We start from the raw sequence: 18,449 nt of genomic DNA, 5'->3' as shown, positions 1-18,449 counted from the left end.
CAGAGATCATGATGCAATAGGCTTGCTCACTGCATATTTCATCTGTCTAAATGAAAACACTCATTACAGAAAAAAACCTCACACGAAGTGAATCCTTTTATTCGTCTGCAAAGCCATGTCAAACACTTTGAAATTCTACCATTTTAGAATTGCCACTGGAGATCATTAAATACAACATTTATTGCCCCAAAGAGATAAGCTGCACCTGTGTTCCCTCCTTGTCTCTCTGTGTCTCTCTCTTAAGAGCTTTTCCCCAACTTTATATGCTAGATCTTCAAATTAATTCTACTCTTGTTCTGGGTTTATGAACAAGAGGTAGGTTTTATTGAACTTTTTTTTTTAAATTGAACCATGGTTCTTTCTCTTATGATTTTTGACACAAAGCTGAAATTTTCCTGCTGCTGTCACTCTTGGGTATCTTCCATTTTACATGACCTGCATTTCAGGTAAAGTTCCTAGACATCTTTGCCAGCAAGCAACCTTTTAGCATCTGAAGCTTCCAAACATCTGTTTTCCAAAACCTCAGCTCTGCCTTCAGTGTTAACCACACAAGAGTAAATGAGTCACTAATGTCATTAGGGTGCCAAGAGATACCTTGAATATAATTCAGGTTGACTCACAGCCAAAGACAGCCAGCCTGTAATACTGTTATAACATCCCCACAGGCTTCCTGTTCCTTCTTCTCTAGAAAATCACTCACACAACTAAAATATAGCTGAAACAATTTCCATTTGAGCCCTGGATGGGTCTCAGTCCTCTGATAGGAATCTTGGGAGTATGTAAGTGAAAGTCAGACTCCCTGTGAAAAGCTTGAACCAGTTTGGAGAGCTGGAAGTCCCTCTGAATACTTGAGACATCAGAAACTATTTATCAGAGGGAAATAAAGAGAGAAATTTGCTTCTCTTTAAGGAGAATTAGGAGGTATATATACTTAAAGGTGTGAGACTCATAATCATCAAACTTTCTGACTTTTAAGGAAATGCAAAAAACACGGAGGAAAAGCAGGAAAACTGAGTTTGGTTCAGAGGAATGACAGAGAACAGCATTAAAACAGTGCCAGCAACCAAGGTTCTGGTTTCCTTCTGGCACTTCTGAAGCAAACCTGCAAACAACACTTCTTGTGTCAAATCCAAGCAATGAGAAACCCCGTGTGACAACCAGCGTACAGCTCCATGTACACAGGAGATGATCAATACACTAAAATTAACTCCTGAAGCCGTGAAGTTTTGTCCTAAGATATTCATTACATAAATGACAAGCACCCAGAATCATGGTACTTTTCTTATATTTAGGGATTTTTTTCAACTTTTCTCCACTGAGTTCAGAGCAAACTGTCACCAAGTTTGCAAACCACCCAACATTTTTTACAGAGAAAAATAAGAACAGATTCTCTCCTGAATAGGTTTTTGTCAGTTTTCTGCATCTTTTACTTACTCCCCACTTCATAACCTTGGTTTACATTTCAGAATCTGACAGGAGCAGGGCTTATTCCACTAAACCAAATTACAGGTATTAATTAATGGCTCTTGCTTGTTTGCCAGCTCCTGCAAGTAGAAGGGTAGATAAAAATGTATTTACAGCAGAATTCAATTACCCATTTTCAAGCCACTGGCCTCCTGGCAAAAATCTCCCAGTCTAGTGCAGAATAGGACTTGGATTAAGAATTAATTTACTGTCAGCAATGATCTGCAATTTAATGGCTTAATCAAGTTTGCCATGAAATTGGTAGGGAGCTCTGGAGCCTAATATTGCCCCAGAGCCTGCTGCATCTAAAGACAGGTTTCAGGGATCCATAACAAAATCATCATCATCCAGCAAACCCAAGAGCTGTCTCACACAATCAGGAACTGCCTCCAGCAAATTTTCTACTCCCATTACACAGTTACAGCCCACGGGTTTGGAGTTCAGCACATCCATTGGACTCCTTCCTCCTTTCCCAGCTAAACCTCCCAAAGAATCTTGACTTGCATGAATACCAAGATTAGCATTTAAGTACAGGCCAGCCTGTGTCAAACACATCCTCTCCTGTCTTTTCAAACTATAATGTAAATATAGAAAGCTGTTAACAAAAAGAGACAAAGGGTTTTAACACATAAATGCTTCTTTTAGCTGCATTCAGAATTGCCCCTACAGTGGGCAGTGTAATTATAGAGTTCCCTCTACAGGAGCACAGCTGAAGATGGAAATAGAGATTAAGGCTTTGAAATCACAGTTGAGATAAAATTAGCTACAAACTGAGCCTTTTTGCTTGATAAAATTTTTAAGTTTAAAAGACCTTGATTGCTTTTAAAAATAAAATCGACCCACATTTTTCTACTTGAAGCCAACTGATAGAATAATAAAAGCCTTACTGCTGAAATAGAAAATGTCATGCTAGAAATAGGGGTATAAAAACTGTTCTCTTGAGCTTCCAAAGCCAGATTTTTAATGAGCTCAGAGGCTCCAGCCTTTCAAAAAATATGAATAAGCTTCTCATATGGGGTGTTTAGTTGGGCTGAAATACTCCAAACTCTCTGCAAGTTATCACTGGTTGTCAAAATATTCTGGGGGGAACTCCTAGGAGTGCTTTGAACACCACACCATCTCAGCAGCTTACCTATTCTACCACTTTTTCCCTGCTAAGGTTATGAATCATCCTCATGTCTCTCATTCTGTCACCCATCAATATTTACATCATATCTGGCACAATGTTACCAGCACATCCAAAGGCTTCTTTTTGCAGCACTGAGGACAGCTTCTTTTTTTCTCCTCCTTTGGTAATTTTCTTTTTTTCCTTTTTTTATTCCTCCTCCCTTTTTAAAAATAACCTCCAAGTTTTCTCCCCTCGTTTATTCTCAAAACAGAGCAGTAAGTCTGAAGCAACACTACATCACTACATGTAAGGGTACTTTATATACTGAGTTTAGGAAACGTGGATAGAGAATTTCGGGTTCTGAATGCCTAAGAAGGAAAATGCATCATGGATACACTCAGAATTGTACAGGCAGGACCATTTTGCATTCCTGCACCCTCAATAAAAGCTGACATGGTGGTGGAAGAGTCCACTCCTCATTTATGGTTAAATGAAATGGGTTAAAAAGGATGACATTTATGTACAAGTGAAGATCTAGTACAAGTGTAAAACTCACCAAGCTTAAGTTCACTCAATCACTTGTATCAAGAGAAATATTAGCCAACAGCAAAGTCTTGCAGGAGTATTTAGGTTAATGAATATGCTGTTGTCAGGACTGAATTATGCACCACAGGTAAAACAATCCCAACTCTGAAACACCAAACAAACCACCCCCCTCAAGAAAAAAAACCAAAATGCACAGATAATTTAAATGTAACACCGTGGATGGATGTTTGAGTAGTGATCACTTGTATAATGTAATTGTTTAAATACAGGAGCTAAGCTGAAGAGATGAAGAATGCAACTCCACAAAGAAAAAAAAAAGGCAGTTTTAAATCATAGGCTGCCATTCCTAATAAGTCCCTCCTGTAGTGTTTCTCAGCTGAGTTTACATACAAAATACAAATTGACAGTAAGTCCTTTAATGAGCGTGTTGAGAACACAGCAACGTGGAGTCAGACATCCAGAAAAGTCTCATTAAACCTCTGACCACATCCATTCTAAAAGGGGAAAGTTATGAGAAAATCACTGTAGGTGCCTGTACCTTAATTCTAAAGGTTAATTGGGTTTTATTTGTAAGATGATCTTCAGTCCTCTAATCTCACATCCACTCAGCCATCGAATAATCATTTCCTCAACATCTGTATAGATCTCTGATTCTTCTGATGCATCATTTTCAAAACAATGCATTGTTCCCATGTATTCTACAACACTGCTTTGTTTGGTTATCTGCAGTGTCATGTTTCTCATGTCATGAAAACTTCTTCAGAAGCAAGAAAACTGCTGTTTTATTCTAGTTTTAGAGTGTTGCTGCATATTCTGTATTAAATTCCTTAGGTCGTGTATTACAAGGATATGTTTTGATACATTATGGCATTTATTCCTGTGAAACATTATGGCATTTATTCTCTGACATTTCAGCATGGGCTTGCCTCCAGAAATGGCTGAGAATACAGTTTTTAAACTCTTCAGCATGCTAAAAAATCAGTGTACACCTCATAAGAAAAGCAGAATGATCATTCAAAAATATACAAAAAAGTCTGTTTTACAGCATTATCCCTTCCATCTGTTGACACAATGCTGGGATGGTGATGCTCATCCAGGAGCTGCCAATGAGCAGAGCAGGTCTGAGGGCACCCAGCAACGATGGCAGTGACAAACCAGTGGGTTCCAGTTGCTGCAGCTGTTCTAAATAATCATCTCACTGCCCATCACGGTTCCATTTACAATTACAGCAATGAACTGAAAACAGCACTTCCTACTTTTTAAGCTCCTCTCTCTCATCCCAGACAGCACTAAATGGAACTAGGAGGCCTAAAAACTCACTCCACACATGACAACTGCAGTGTGTGTTAACTCTGTTTTCCCCACACCCACAGCCTGCTTTGTTTCTCCTCTCTCCCCCAGGGTGTGCTGCACTGCCACGGGGGATTTTTTGGCTCCCATCACAGCAGGAAAAGTAGATGCTTCCAAACCTAAAATTTTTCTGGACCTTGATCTAAATTTTTAAACCGTTAAGTATTCAAACACAAGTAACTCTCTCTCAAACAGATGCATCTCCTTTCAGCATCAGACAGCACTGGGCTTAATGCTTCGCTTTGTAAATTCAGAACAGGATTTTCTTCCCCCGTTTAAATCTTCACCCTGGATTCCTTCCTAACCAGCTGCAGAGGGAGCAGGCACCAGCAAAGCCCGCCCCCATCTCAAGTGGGAAACCAGGCTGCAAACGTCAAAAATGCCAAGGCACAAAATAGTATACTTGTCCCAATTTCTTCGTGTTATTTTGGTATACTTTAAAAAAAAAAAAAACAACAACACATAACTCATTAATTATAACCTTTCAAAAGTGTTTTCCTTTCCCCCAAACTGTTAAAATTTAGCAGAGCTGCAGCCAAAGTTCTAATAAAATTATTTTTAGCTTTTGTCATGCAGAGAACAGCTTGAAGAGTCTCATCATTCTATTAATGTAAATGTCTTTAAGCAGTCAGTGCAGGGAACTTTAAAATATGCTAATCACTGTTTCTTTGGACTCCAGTCTCTAATGTCTTTGCTGATGTGTACATATCACAGACAGGATAAGTAAAGGGAATACCATCATTTAAAGTGTCAATTTATTGACAACTCCATAAAGTGACAGCCACATGCATATTTTATTGCCACGTTTATATATTTCATTAATTTTCACATTTGACATCCTTTTAATACACACTGTTCTTATTTCCTGGTGTCTGAGCTGAGTTGCCCCAGTGTGTTATAAATGGAAATGCTTTTGATAATCACATGCACTGGTTTTCTTTTTAAAGTGGTTCAGTGCTGATGAAAGGGGCCAGATTGAGGGCCTTGCAGATTGGAGTTCCCTGTTAATCCACAAGGAAAACAAGGCACAGTCAGGGCAGTAGCTCAGCCAGTTTCCCTCCAGTGCATCTCCATTTAAATCCTCAAGAGAAAAACTAAAAAAACCAACACACACATCACATCTCTAAGTCACAGCCTGACTGCCTGCTCATATCCTCGGCCTTGCTTCTTATTTTTAGTAGCAGGGAAAGTAATCAGAGAAAGCAATGCCTTTCTGGGATTGGGCTGCTGCCCACGAGCTGCTTTCCAGCACACACTCAATCCCACAGCACACATCACTGTCAGGCCAGCACACACGTGTGGAGCTAAAAGACCACAGGAATTCAATCTAATAAAGCCTTGAGGTGAAGTTGCTGGGTCTCCCTTAGATGCTTCTCATCTACTGGGAGTTCCATCAGGAATGACAGATACTTTCTTCAGCACCCAAGGCAGATGTGCAGCACTCCCAGTTTTGTCACTACTACCCATGAAAAATTAATATTTTTAATTAGAAATGTGATCAAAACATTAGAAAATGCTATTTTTAGTTTTACTCATCTGTCACACAGTGTACAGCAGACAGTGTCACAGCTGAAAGGCAAGACCTGCACAGTTGTTCAACCCCCCTGTTAGCACCCAATCTACAAAACTAGAGTAGAAATGTGAAGAACAAAGACCATTTTTTAATGACACACAAATAGGTCAGCAATTGGAGGAGAATATGCTATCATAGACATAAAAAACCAAATAAAACCACAGGAGTTTAAAATAACAAAAGAAGCTCAGCCAGAATACTTTAAATGACATATGGCTCAGTCATATGGCCCCATGAACACAACAAAACCAGGAGGGTTTTTATTGTGCAGTGATATCTGTGAGTCTTTAACTTCCTCAGACACCTCTCTGAAATATTCAAGAAAAGTCCTGCCTGCCCTAGGGAACTAGGAATGTGTTAATAAAGAGATAATGGCTCATTCCCACCTTACTAGATATCCAGTTACACAGCTGTTTTCTTATCTCAATAAAATTTCACAAAGAATATTAGCCTGAGATTTCTGCAGAAGATCAAATCCCATTGAAATGAATCTGCCAGGTTTCTCTGGAAATATTGGTTATGTACAGAATTGCATTTTATATTCTGTTAACTGAAACAATACAGCTGTTGGACTGCATTTCAAATGTTTGCATTCATTTGTTCTCCAGGGGAAGACAGCTATGCCATTTCATTTCTGGAATTCCAGCTGTTAGAAATAATCTGCAAATCTTCATGGCAACTACACAGAACATGTCATCTACTGCTAAAGAAGGAACCAGGGGGTTTCTAAATATGTTCATGAGTGGCCTTAAATGTGTGTCACCTTCTGTTCCCTTATGACTACATTTCACATTTCATGAATTCTAAAAGACCACGCAGAGAAGAAAGGGTTAAATTATATTTGCCTGCTGAAATGAATAGTCTCAACCACGCCTTTGAGACCATGAACTCGAGCTAAGATACTTTTGGCTCTCTATAAGCATATTTTTAAAGTGTGTTGCTAATTATTTTTATAGCTCATTATCTCCTCGCTATGGCGAGCACGACTCATTTCCCTCGTCCACCCACTGCCTCTCAGGTAACGATGAGCTAATGGTTTGAATGTGTCTGAAGCTATTAATGTGGTTTGTGGTTTTTTTTCTTTTAGGAAGGAAAAATTAACCAGTGCAGAAAGTTTGGAGGAAATTTCAGTGAAATCGGGAAACGAGATCTCACCGTCATTATTAGATTTGGGAAGCAAGGTGTTTATGCTACAGCTTTCCTGCAAATGCAGAGAGTGACTTATCAAGGTTTCTTCAAGAGCAATAAAGTCCTTCATGGACAGCTCTGTGCACCAGGAAAGAGGAAGAGACAACATCCCAAGTGATGGTGGCTTCAGAACTGTTTTAACCAATGTAGGTCATTTCTGGCCCTCCAAAAGAAAATAAGCCATAGCAAGGCCCCAAATGATGTACCAATACTGGCACATGTTCCCCAAGGAGAGAAAAAGTGGCATTTTATATAAAACATGCTGTCAAGCATCACTGAGCCTGCAGCCCACAATCCAGGGGGTGGTTGCCAATGTGACAGAGGATGATGGGTCTGATGGGCACCTTCCACACTCAATAGCACATCTTTACAGAGAACAGGGACTGTTAGAATGAATCTACACAGGTTAATGACAACTACACACACCACAGAACCACGGAATATCCTGCACTGAAGGGATCCACAGGGATCATCACAGCCCAGCTCCCTGCCCTGCACAGGGCAGCCCATGGAATCCCTGAGCCCTGTTCTGCTCAATCTGATGCTTCACAAAGCACCTTCAACACAGAATCAGTGGAATCACCTGTACCAGCTATTCACAGGGCTAAATAACTGAAGTACTGCACATATTTTCCCCACCTCCCCATTTGAAAGCACTCCTGAATGCTATCAGTGCTCACTGAGTATTTCCAAGTGTCTGAAGAGACTCAGAGCTCCATGCACCCATTTTTTATCAATTAACAGCAGAACTGGCATGCTTTTTTTGGAGGGTAGAATCACAACTGCTACTCCAAATCAAAGATGCAGCCTCCAAACTATTTAAACAGAGAAGTAGAAGTTTCATTGCCTGTTGTCCAACTCCCAGATTCATTCTATCCTCATCACAGTGCAACTTCTTCAGTGTCAAGCACCATTTCCTGATAAAAAGCAAATGCTCCAAGTTGCAAGAATGTTGCTGAAGGACAGTGCTACAGTAATTTTAATTTCAATATCACCTTAATTTCCCATAAGAATTAAAAATTCTGAGGCAGTAGTTACTCTGTAGTTAGTTCTGATCTAAACACAACCATTCTGTGTGGTTTACCTTGTCAGTTTTAAACTCTTGACAGGACTTCTTTTTTTTTTTTTTTTAAAAAGCACTTGCCAGTAAAGCACCTTTTGCATTTGGAATCTATGCTAAGATCCCCAGACACAGATGCAAATTGAGAATCTGTGCATATAAAACACACATGAGTGGTAAGCACAGGTTGAGACAGGGATTTGTGAACTTCAACATGCACTAATACATTCCTGTTCACACATCTCAGGTTTTCTGGTTACGTTTGATGAAAGGGGACAGCTCAGAAATACAGTTTTATACATCTTTTTGACACTCAATATGCTTTTCCCCAGCACACTGCTTATATCTGATGTTCACCACCAAGCCACAGGCTCGTCATGGGCTCTAATATCCATATTCAGGAAGGGATTTCATTTAAAATATCTTTCTCCCAGCTGTGTTGACTTTGCAAAGTGCTTGTACACTTTGTACAGCATTTCTATGAGCTGGATTTTTGATCCAACACTTCTAGGTGTTTTTTAGCCAGTGAAAAGCAAGCCTGGTAGCTTTGAGCAGCCTTATTGCTACAGATCTAATCATTAGGCTTCTCCAGGAAACAGAGGGAAATGTTTGTCCAAATAATGATTGTCTACATTTGTGTGCTGTTAGAGAACAATTTGATTATTCATACAGATAAGGCTGACTCTTGCCTGCACTACTCATATTACCAGCCTTGCTGACTTCAGTGATGCTACTGGTAATCAGAATTTGGCCCACGTGGAAAAAAAAATGAACACCAACACCAGGAAAAAACCTTGCAGATGTTTAGAAAAATTAAACCTCAATCCAAAATCAGAGCCCCATCACCTAATACACCTCTGAATTCCGCAGCAACACAACTGAGCTTAAAGATTTTTGTATAGGGTTTAGGTTTAAGGCTTGTATTTTGCAGTAAGGTCTGAGTACTTTGCCTCCCACCAATTTACTGGACAAGAAGCCTTACAAACGAGGCTACTACAAGATTCTGCAGTCTGATTCATTAGGACTAAAGTTAATTAAATCATGTTCCCTCCTCAGACATACTATTTTGTCTTAAAGATGATTAAACAAGAGGCAAATGTAATTAGGACAGGAAAAAGTATAAGTCAAAAAATTAATCTTATAATTTGTTTCAGAAAAATAAAGTAATAAATCACCTTGCCTTTTGTTTTGCTGCAGCTGAGATTCTTCAGCTTTCTTGTCAGATATGAGTATTGCACTTAATGAGGTAATTTAGAGGGAAACTGGGTCTGTGACAATAGACATTGCATTTAGGAGAAGGATCATATATATACAGCCAGGCTTATGCAGATGGTGCCCTTTCAGAGAGCAATCAACACAACACTGGGTGGTGAGGTTTATGAAAATATAGACTGCATCCATAAAAACACAAGCCAGATTTGAAAATATATATCTAAACTGTCTCTTAAACAGAACCCCAAGTCACATCCCACGTGCAGAAAATAAGTGGTTGAAGGGAAGTGGAAGCCCTGAAGGTTTGTGTCACTGGATGCTTGGTGGCTGGAGGGATCCAAATGAGAGGGTACAAAACACATGCTGCAAGCGCTGCCCAGGCATGAGAAAATCTGCATTTGGTTCTTGAGCCTGTCTTTGACTTTCTTGAGATATTAATTGGCTCATTTGTTCTGTTCCTTACGGAGGAATAGAGATAAAAAATGTGTCATTGCTCTTGTCTCTTTAGATCAGATTCTCTGCTCAGTTATACTGAAGTCATTTGGGGATGTCTCATAAATCTGTAGCCACAAAAGCCAAAAGCCCAGGTTTTAATATGAGAATCTGCAGAGTTTGAATATATCATATACCATAAAGGTTACCAGAAGGCCTTACATCTGAATTTCATAATGCAGCAGGATTAAGAAGAGAAATCACAACTACAGACCTGTAACACTTGAAAAATAGGTATTTTTTTCCAGAAACATAAGAAGGCAGCAGTGCATCCAGCACAGGCAAAAGGCCCTGACTCTGCTCAAGGCCTGACTCACCTGTGCTCTTTTGAACACCTGGGCACTCACTATGGCTCTAACTAGTCCTCCAAAAAGAAAAACAATGGAATATACACGACAAGAGTGTCTTTATTAAAAGGTCATATTCAAGTCAACAACCTCTTGAAACTGTGGGAGTAAAAATATTGTGTTCCAGGGAGGAAAGGAAAAAGGTCACCCTGCTTTCGTGGCTGCTAATTTAATCCAGCCTTATACTGAGCACATCTCACTGTTTGAGACTTCAAATATCCTTCACTGCTTCTACTCATTCAGGAATGTAACGACCTGCTTGAACTCTGAGTAGAAAAAAGGCTTTTTAAACCACATTAAGATCTATTTTTGATGGAAGTTTATTTCTCAGCCTGCAGCTAAAAAAGGCTTTTATGATGCTGGCACTGTATCAATAAATTCAAACCAGAATTCTACATTTTTCACAGGCAACAGCTAATCTAGAAACTACTATTAGAAATGGAGAGCTATATAAGTCATTGTATCTGTATAGAGAGAAGATTGATGATGGAATGGTAAAGCTCATTGGGACACAGTGCCATATATATAAAAATGCTTAAAAAAAAAAAGACACAGAATGGTAAAAATTCAAATACATTATAATCAACTGCAGCATTTTTCAAAATCCAGATACTGGGTTGGCCATGGATATTGTTGGTTTCTTTGCTAAAAGTCTCACACGTGTACAGGACACTGGAAAAACAGGTAACCATGAAAGGTTCCTTTTGCAGAGCCAGCTGCCTGGGCTAAACACTAATTATTACAATCAGAAGCATTCATATTTTTTATTATTACACTAATACCCAGCCTCATCGTTGTGCCATCACTAAGAGATTGCAAACCACCTCTGAACAGCAAGCAATTAAATATTTTTTTCTCACAGTTTTTGCCCGTTATTATAAACACCCAATGCTCTGACCTCAGTGAACGACGAATCCAAGGGAACATTTGGGAAGCACGACAGATTCCTGCTTTGCACAGAGGCAAAAAGGCTTAAATGGAGGACAGTGTGCATTTTAGAGAAACCTGCTTATCACAGAAGACTGAAGCAACTCCAATTTCTCCACCGTGCCCGTGTGATAAGGGGCCGTCTCTCAGCGACCCGCTGTCGTTATAGAAACTCTGCTGACACGTTGCTCCTAGGGTGCAAGTGGCATGATATGAGCACTAATGCCCCTTTTATCAGCCTCAGTTCCAAATTCAGAGCACTTTAATTCACAGTCAGGGAGCTGCACGTCATCCCCCACAGCTGCAGGCAGTGTCAGAAGCTGCTGTTGCGTGGTAACCACCAGGTAACCGGTGGAAGCCTCTTATATTTGTGTACATGGAAAGGCAAGGACAGGAGGCAAAGGGAACACTGGGCTGTGGGTAAAAAATTTGGTCCCTGCTTACCAAAACACAACCCTTTCCTCTTGCAGTGAAAGCACTGCTGAAATATTACAGTGCCAGAAAGAAAAATTGCACCTATTTCTTCCGATCTTCAGTGGAAATGACTGAAAGTTGCTGTTATTGCTATAGCTGTGGCAATTCATTAAAAATTAAACAGGAGGAAACTGCAGGTTAAAATTGAGCCCTGAAGTACTGAGTACAGTATCAAAGAAATATTATTTGCTATTTTGTTAGGAAATTTCAATCCTGGCATCAGAGGATGAAGCTCTCTCGCTGCCCATACTACACCACTATATAAACAACAGTATTTTGAATAGAGTTTGATTTAGGTGTCCAAAGTTCACCCTTTATCCAGCAGGTTGCTACTGCCCAGCAATCATTTAGATTTCGTGTGTTCCCCTTAAATACTGGCAGAGTGAGCAGTGAGACTCTGCCCAAAAGGTACCCAAAGGTACAGTCTGTGCTGGACAGGAATGAGCTCCTGCAAATAATCTGTTCTCAAGACCCAAACCACTGCTGTTTGTTTTACAACACTTTACGCTTCTCCAAAGCAGGAATTATTTGCGTAAAGGAATTTAACAGCAAAATTCCCACTAATTCCAATAGTATCCCAGTTTTGCCTCAGGTTGTTCTTTTGTAAGTGTGCTGGGTTTGGGTCTACAAACAGCTGCCTCACCTCTCAAATGCCTCCTGTTAAGGGAACTTTGACACAACATTAGAAGGTTGACTTCACTTTTTTTGCCAGAAATGTCTTTCACCAGCCCTTAACATTCAGTTCACATCACAGCTATGTAATTATTCTTTTCAGAAGCAGAGATGCAAAGAAGGCATTAACAGCCGTTCAAATATCACATTTATGCACTTTTCTCTTGTCATATTAAAGATAATTACTTCTGATGCAATCAAACTCGTATCCTTCAAATGGATAAATCCAGCACCAAATTTAGAACCTCAAGCTTCAAGTCTCAAGCTCTCAAAGCAAAGCTTTAAGCCTTCACTTTCAGTTCAGTGAGGTACAAAGAAGAATTGGGAGAATATAAGGTTTAAAAGTGGTATGGTTTTATGAATTTTCTCCACATTATTCTGTTGGTTGCTTTAGTTAGTGCTTTGAAGCACTAGTTAGTTAGTGCTTTGAAGATCAAGGGTGATATATGAACTACATCTTACAACTCAGTCACCAAGAGATGGGGATCAACTGACTGGCCAACCCTTCTAAAAGTCTCTTCTCTGAACTCAAAAGGTGCCTGAAAGCCAGAATTTGTGCAAACACATAGAAATCCAACTGGAAAAAAAATCTACTGATGCTTAGAACTAAGTGTCAGGATGTGCACACCAAAACAGGTTAAAATGTGCTAATCATGACCATTAAGTACAGGATCCTGCACTTTCATTTACACATCCAGAACGAAGCATTGGAATTTCTGCTTATGCCATATTTTTGTTTACTAAATTCTCATTTCATGTTTAAGCTACGTCACAAGTACATACGTATTTCATAGAAATATTACTGCCATTCTACAAGGTTTTAAGACATCAATACAAAATGTATTGTTTTGAAGGTGGTGGAGGTAAATCCTCCTTCTCTCAAACACTCCCCCACAGAAATCCCCATCCCTCTGATATTGGTGCACATGCAAACAAAAAAACCCCACCAACCAACCCAAGGTAGAAACATGGATTGCAAAATGAGACTTGTCTTCAAATTCATCAGCTGCCATGAAATTGTAACAACAAAGACAGGACTTACTAGAAACTGCCAGTGATGATGCTTTTGATTTAAGGTGGCGACATGAGACTGAGAAATCTGTGTCTGTTCTATAAACCGGGTCTCATCAAATATTTTCTGTGATGTTGCAGGCTGCAGACATGATGGATCATTTCCAAACTGTGCAGAATAAAAGAAAACAAGTCACTGGTTTGTTCAAACCACATTTGTTCTGGCTGAAGAGCATTTGCTCTTCCTACCACACAGGGGGTTTCATTAACATTTTGCATTTGTGTGCCCCCAAAAGCTACATGAAAGTGGTGGTTAATTATATATTACATACAACAGAAACCAATCTAAACTAATAAATTCAGCCTTGTCAGGGCAGGCACTGACTGAAGTCCAACATAAAACTCCAAAATATAGGTGTGGTCATTGGTCCCTTGCAGGAAATTAATTGCAGAGGGCAAATGAAAAAAAACTTGGTTTCCATATTTCCTCTAAGAAATGTAGGGACAGAGAACCAAGCAAGTTTGTTAGAATACCTCTACATTAACAGCAAGTGTCTGACAAAGATTGTACAAAGCATCAATAGAAACAGAAATCCTGGAGGTTTTTTGCTGTCTCACCCACACAACTCACATTAATCCCTGGCTTAAGTGGGATCATTAGATTTGATATTTCAAGTCTTTTTGGATGGAGTCAGTGAAGTCAACATTCCCAAATTCCTTTTCAAAGAAGATTTGGGAACAGTCACCTCAAACACACTAATTTTCAGGTAAACATAATTTAATGTCAACATATTTCTGAGAAACCTTGAAAAATCCTGAATTTGAGATAGTTCAGAACTTCTTAATTCTCTGCTAAGAATTGTTTGTTCTGGCCAGCAATCAATCACCATTTGCAAAATGACTCCACAGAGACCATGAATTATCAAGGTAGGCACAATACAAAGTCACTGAAATCAAAGGAATATCTCCCACTGATCTTTGGGTAAAATCCTAATGGTTTACAGCTTAGCTCCATAACCCAAGAAAAGATGCAATAAAGCAGTTCTCCCCTCAGGCAAAATTAGCTTCCCTTCCTTACACCACGGGTCAACCCATTTTAATGCCACCTGCAACAAGTAAGAATCGTGTGCATTTTAAAGCTGCTTCTTCAAGAAACATAAACACTAATTAATTAAAAATAAAAACTAAAAAAAGGGATTTAAAAATATTATAGCATCAGCATTGTGACAGTCTTAAAAGAATCCAAGTTTGATGTGAAGTCCAGCATGGAATGCAATTAACTTGTTCTTCCTGGTCTCAGAAGAAGATTAGTGAATTGCTAAGATGATTACACATAAAGATACTCATGGGACTGTCCACTTCATGGACAGTAGTGAATCCTGATCCACTGCATAAGAATGCAAAAGGTCTGTCCAAAAAAATCTTACCATTTTGAAGACTTAATTTACAGGGCTATCACTCAAGTGAGAGAAAGAATTGAGGGGAAGAGCAACAGGGAAATAAATGCAAGAAAGAAACTCCTGCTGGCGTGGTTAAATTTTAAAACTTCCAAAGGGTGCCCAAGATCAAGCATTTGAGCAGGGCATGGGGCAGGAGGTTTATGTGCCTGCTCACAAGCCATCCCTTGCACAAAAACCTGTGCAGTGCAGTACTTGTCACACACATGCATTGGAGAGGCTGAGTATTCAACAGGAGAGGTGCTTTGATTAAAAAAAACAGAAGGAATACACATGTAAAGATGTTTGGTGGGTTTTTTTTCAGAATTTCTCACTTTTAAGAAAAAAATTATAAATATAAATATAAATAATATACACTTAAATATATAAATATAAATATATATTAAAATATAAATATAAATATAAATAATAGAAATATAAAGTATGGGAGAATTTATGGAGGACTGTCCCCCATGGAAGGGACCCCATGTTGGAGCAGGGGAAGAGTGTGAACTCCCCCACTGAGAAAAAAGGAGCAGCAGAGACAAAGTGTGATGGACAGAATGCAGCCCCTGTTCCCCATAGGTGGAGAATTCAGAAGTTAAACTGAGCCCTGGGGAAGGTGTTTTAAGTTTAGTTTCTATTTCTCTGGTTTGTTTGGCAATAAATTGAGTTACTTTCCCCAAGCAGAGTCTGTTTTACCCAAAACAGCAATTCCTGAGTCATCTCTCCTTGTCCTTATCTCGACCCAAGAGCCTTTCATTATGTTTTCTGTCTCCTGCCCAGCTGAGGAGGGGAGGGATGGAGGGGCTTGGTGGGCACCTTGTGTCCAGTCAGAGTCTGCCCACCCCACAGACATACTCTTGGAGAAAATAGAGGGTTTTCTGCAGTTAATTTCTGTGAGAACTTTCTCTGTGTCCTCCCTTTTTCACAAACTCTTCACAACCCTGAACCATATGCTCCTTCTTCACATCCCTCTTTTTGCAGGATTGAGGTCAACATAAGTGCAAAGATGTTAGGGCTCTTGGAAGAGCAGTTTTAGAAATAAATTTTGTTGCAAATAGGGTTGTGAAGCAATGAGGCACCTTCCAATAATATTTGATTCGGGTTGCACTTCACTAACGAGAAAATGAAAAGATTGAGTAGAGAGGTTTGCTGATTAAATTAAACTCTGATGAGCCCCAATTTTTGCAGAGGTGGTTTCGTTTCAGCAACACTGCAAGGGAAAGAAATTCAGAAATACTCAAACACAGCCCACACAGGGCAGTGTCCTCAGGATCCAACCCCCCACACTCTGCAGTCAGCAGGAAAACACAACAACAGCCTCCTTCCACCCAGCAAACAACACTTGGATCTCGTCCTCCCTTCATCCTGTTAAAAACCACCGAGGTATCAGTTCCCACCTCTGTTCACCCAACAGCTCTGCCCCCTCAATAGCCACATTTTCACATAAGCATCTCTTCCTTATGGCCAAGAAAAACTTCCCTGTGAGCATTTGCCAAAGGTATCCAACTGTCCTTAAAATCCTCAGTTGCTCTGGCACCTTGGAAAACTAAGAACTAATCAGCCAGTGACACCCCAAGGTTACACTCGTCCCCAGCAGCATTGTTGCATAACTTTCTCCCACACTGTTTTTCTGTTTTATTGCTTTTATATCACCTACTAAACTGCAAAAATTCTCAGAGAAATCACTCTTGATCTTCCATGTGTGGAGCACAACACCCTCTGGAGCCTGAATTTGTGCTGAAAACCATCATGTAACAGCAGAGGAGAGCTGACATATTTATTGCCCTCAGTAGATGATAAGTACGAATAAGTTCTTCCAAAGACTTATTTTTCCCCTAAAATGGAATTCTAAAAATGCCTTTGGATAGTGTCCCTCCACACACAGAATGGCAAGGCATATGAATTGCTTCCTATAGGCACAAGCTAAATATCAGAGGTTACAGTCTAACGGATTGTTCAGAGTTAATGATAGATACTTCCACTCATACCCCCACATTTCCGTCTATTTTTGAATGCCTTTACTTACATAATGTTTGATGTCTTCAACAGCACAAATCTAATTCTGGTGGCAACATCAAGGCTGTGCTTGTAGGACATGGGAAATCACCCAGAAAAACACGCACCCTCACAGTTCTGTTGGGTTTGGGCCTGGAAGCACAGGATCTTTTACTTATTCATGAGTTTCCTGAGAAGAACCAGTGGTTGCTTTGTGTCAGCTGAACAGGATCGTAATTCAATCTTCCCTGGAACTGTTTATCTGAATGACTCATTAAGGTGCAAGCTGACTGCTGAAGAACTCTGTTTCACAATGACAAACCTTTTGCTGGGACGTTTGGAGAAGTCACTTGGTGCAGTGTAAGTTTATCAAAGTTTGGTTTTTGAGAGAGAGAACTATTTCTTAAAAACATAAATGAAGCAAAGCACGTTCACACCTCTAATGGTGATGTTTGGCTGCAAGGATTGTGCCTGTAGGAGGATTTAGGGGAACAGGCCTTAAAAATGCAAGTTCACAGCTGCAGCTCGGTGTTCATCCACAGGATTTGCAATCAAAAAGTGGTTTTTGATAAGAGTTATTACCATTCTTCTGAAATCCCAGCCTTACTAAAGGGTTCTCTGAGTAAAAACAACAAGGAGTCAACTGGAGACAGATAAATCTACAGCTCTAATATCTGCAGCATTGCTGCAAAAGCAGGAAAGAAATCACCTGTCAGAGCCACAAACTTATGATAACACTCTATATAGAGTTTTCATTCAGCAAAGTTTCAAGGAACAGAAACAGCAGGAAGATCTGACCCTTTTCCAGACATCCCTGCTGTAGCATACACAGGTTATGAAAGTTTGCTGAAAAGCTGGAAAGGTCTTTCTAGGAAAATCCTCACCACGAGGTCAAGAGCCAGACTCTCATCACTGCTGGGCAGCTCTGCACAACTGCACAGCAAGGGGTGACAAAGGAAGCACAACACTGAAGGGTTATGCTCATAATGGCAAAGAAGTTTGGGTTTAAATCCTTTTTCACGTCACCTCCAGCATAATTAAAAAATAAATATAAAAACCAGTCATTTAGCTGGGGTGTGTGCATTCCCACAGGGTGCTCTGAACCCTGGGGAAAGGCTGCTTTAAAGCTTCATCCTCTAATTTGGGGCTTTGGTGTTTTGGTATCTTCGTTCTAATTTAAAACCAAGACTTATCTTTGTCATAGGAAAGATGAGAAAAGACATTCCAGCGTCTTCCTCTGTCCCACTGGCATGAAGCCCTGCACTTTATAACATGATCCTGGACTGGATAGGCAGTTATCTGGTTTACTGTTCTGTTTTGCACTGGACAGCAGTTCAAAACACGAATTATTTCACAAATAATGATTCCAGTTTCCCCCTAGGCCCATGGGAAGTATCAATTTTTGAGGACAGACATCAGTTCACAAGAAAGTGTGCTAGGCATGGTCTTGCACAATACATTACAGATAAAACACCAGGAAATCCTCACTAAATAAACAGGAACCTCTGGAGACCATTGGAAGTGACAACATGAAAACAGATGGTTATAAAAGATGAGTGAGGAGGTGAAAATACATTTACTCTAATTA

General features: G+C 39.8%; 1 protein-coding gene across 2 annotated transcripts in view; it reads right to left on the bottom strand.

Moving 5' to 3' along the window:
* Window positions 1–13,593, bottom strand: part of RIMBP2 (RIMS binding protein 2) — a 95,977-nt gene extending 82,384 nt beyond the window's left edge. Inside the window, exon 1 of one of the 2 annotated variants that reach the window (XM_027652291.1) lies at window positions 13,456–13,593. The gene's annotated coding sequence lies outside the window, so the exon portion shown is untranslated. Of the gene's footprint in view, window positions 1–11,345; window positions 11,365–13,455 lie in introns of those variants that run through there. The other variant, XM_027652284.1, reaches the window with a different exon arrangement.
* Between the last annotated feature and the right edge of the window lie 4,856 nt (window positions 13,594–18,449).

Source organism: Corapipo altera, unplaced genomic scaffold, assembly GCF_003945725.1.
Source record: "Corapipo altera isolate COAL_440 unplaced genomic scaffold, ASM394572v1 67, whole genome shotgun sequence".
Classification (NCBI taxonomy): Eukaryota; Metazoa; Chordata; class Aves; order Passeriformes; family Pipridae; genus Corapipo; species Corapipo altera.
Note: the sequence above shows the minus strand (reverse complement) of the source record. Positions and strands in the feature narration are given on the sequence as shown.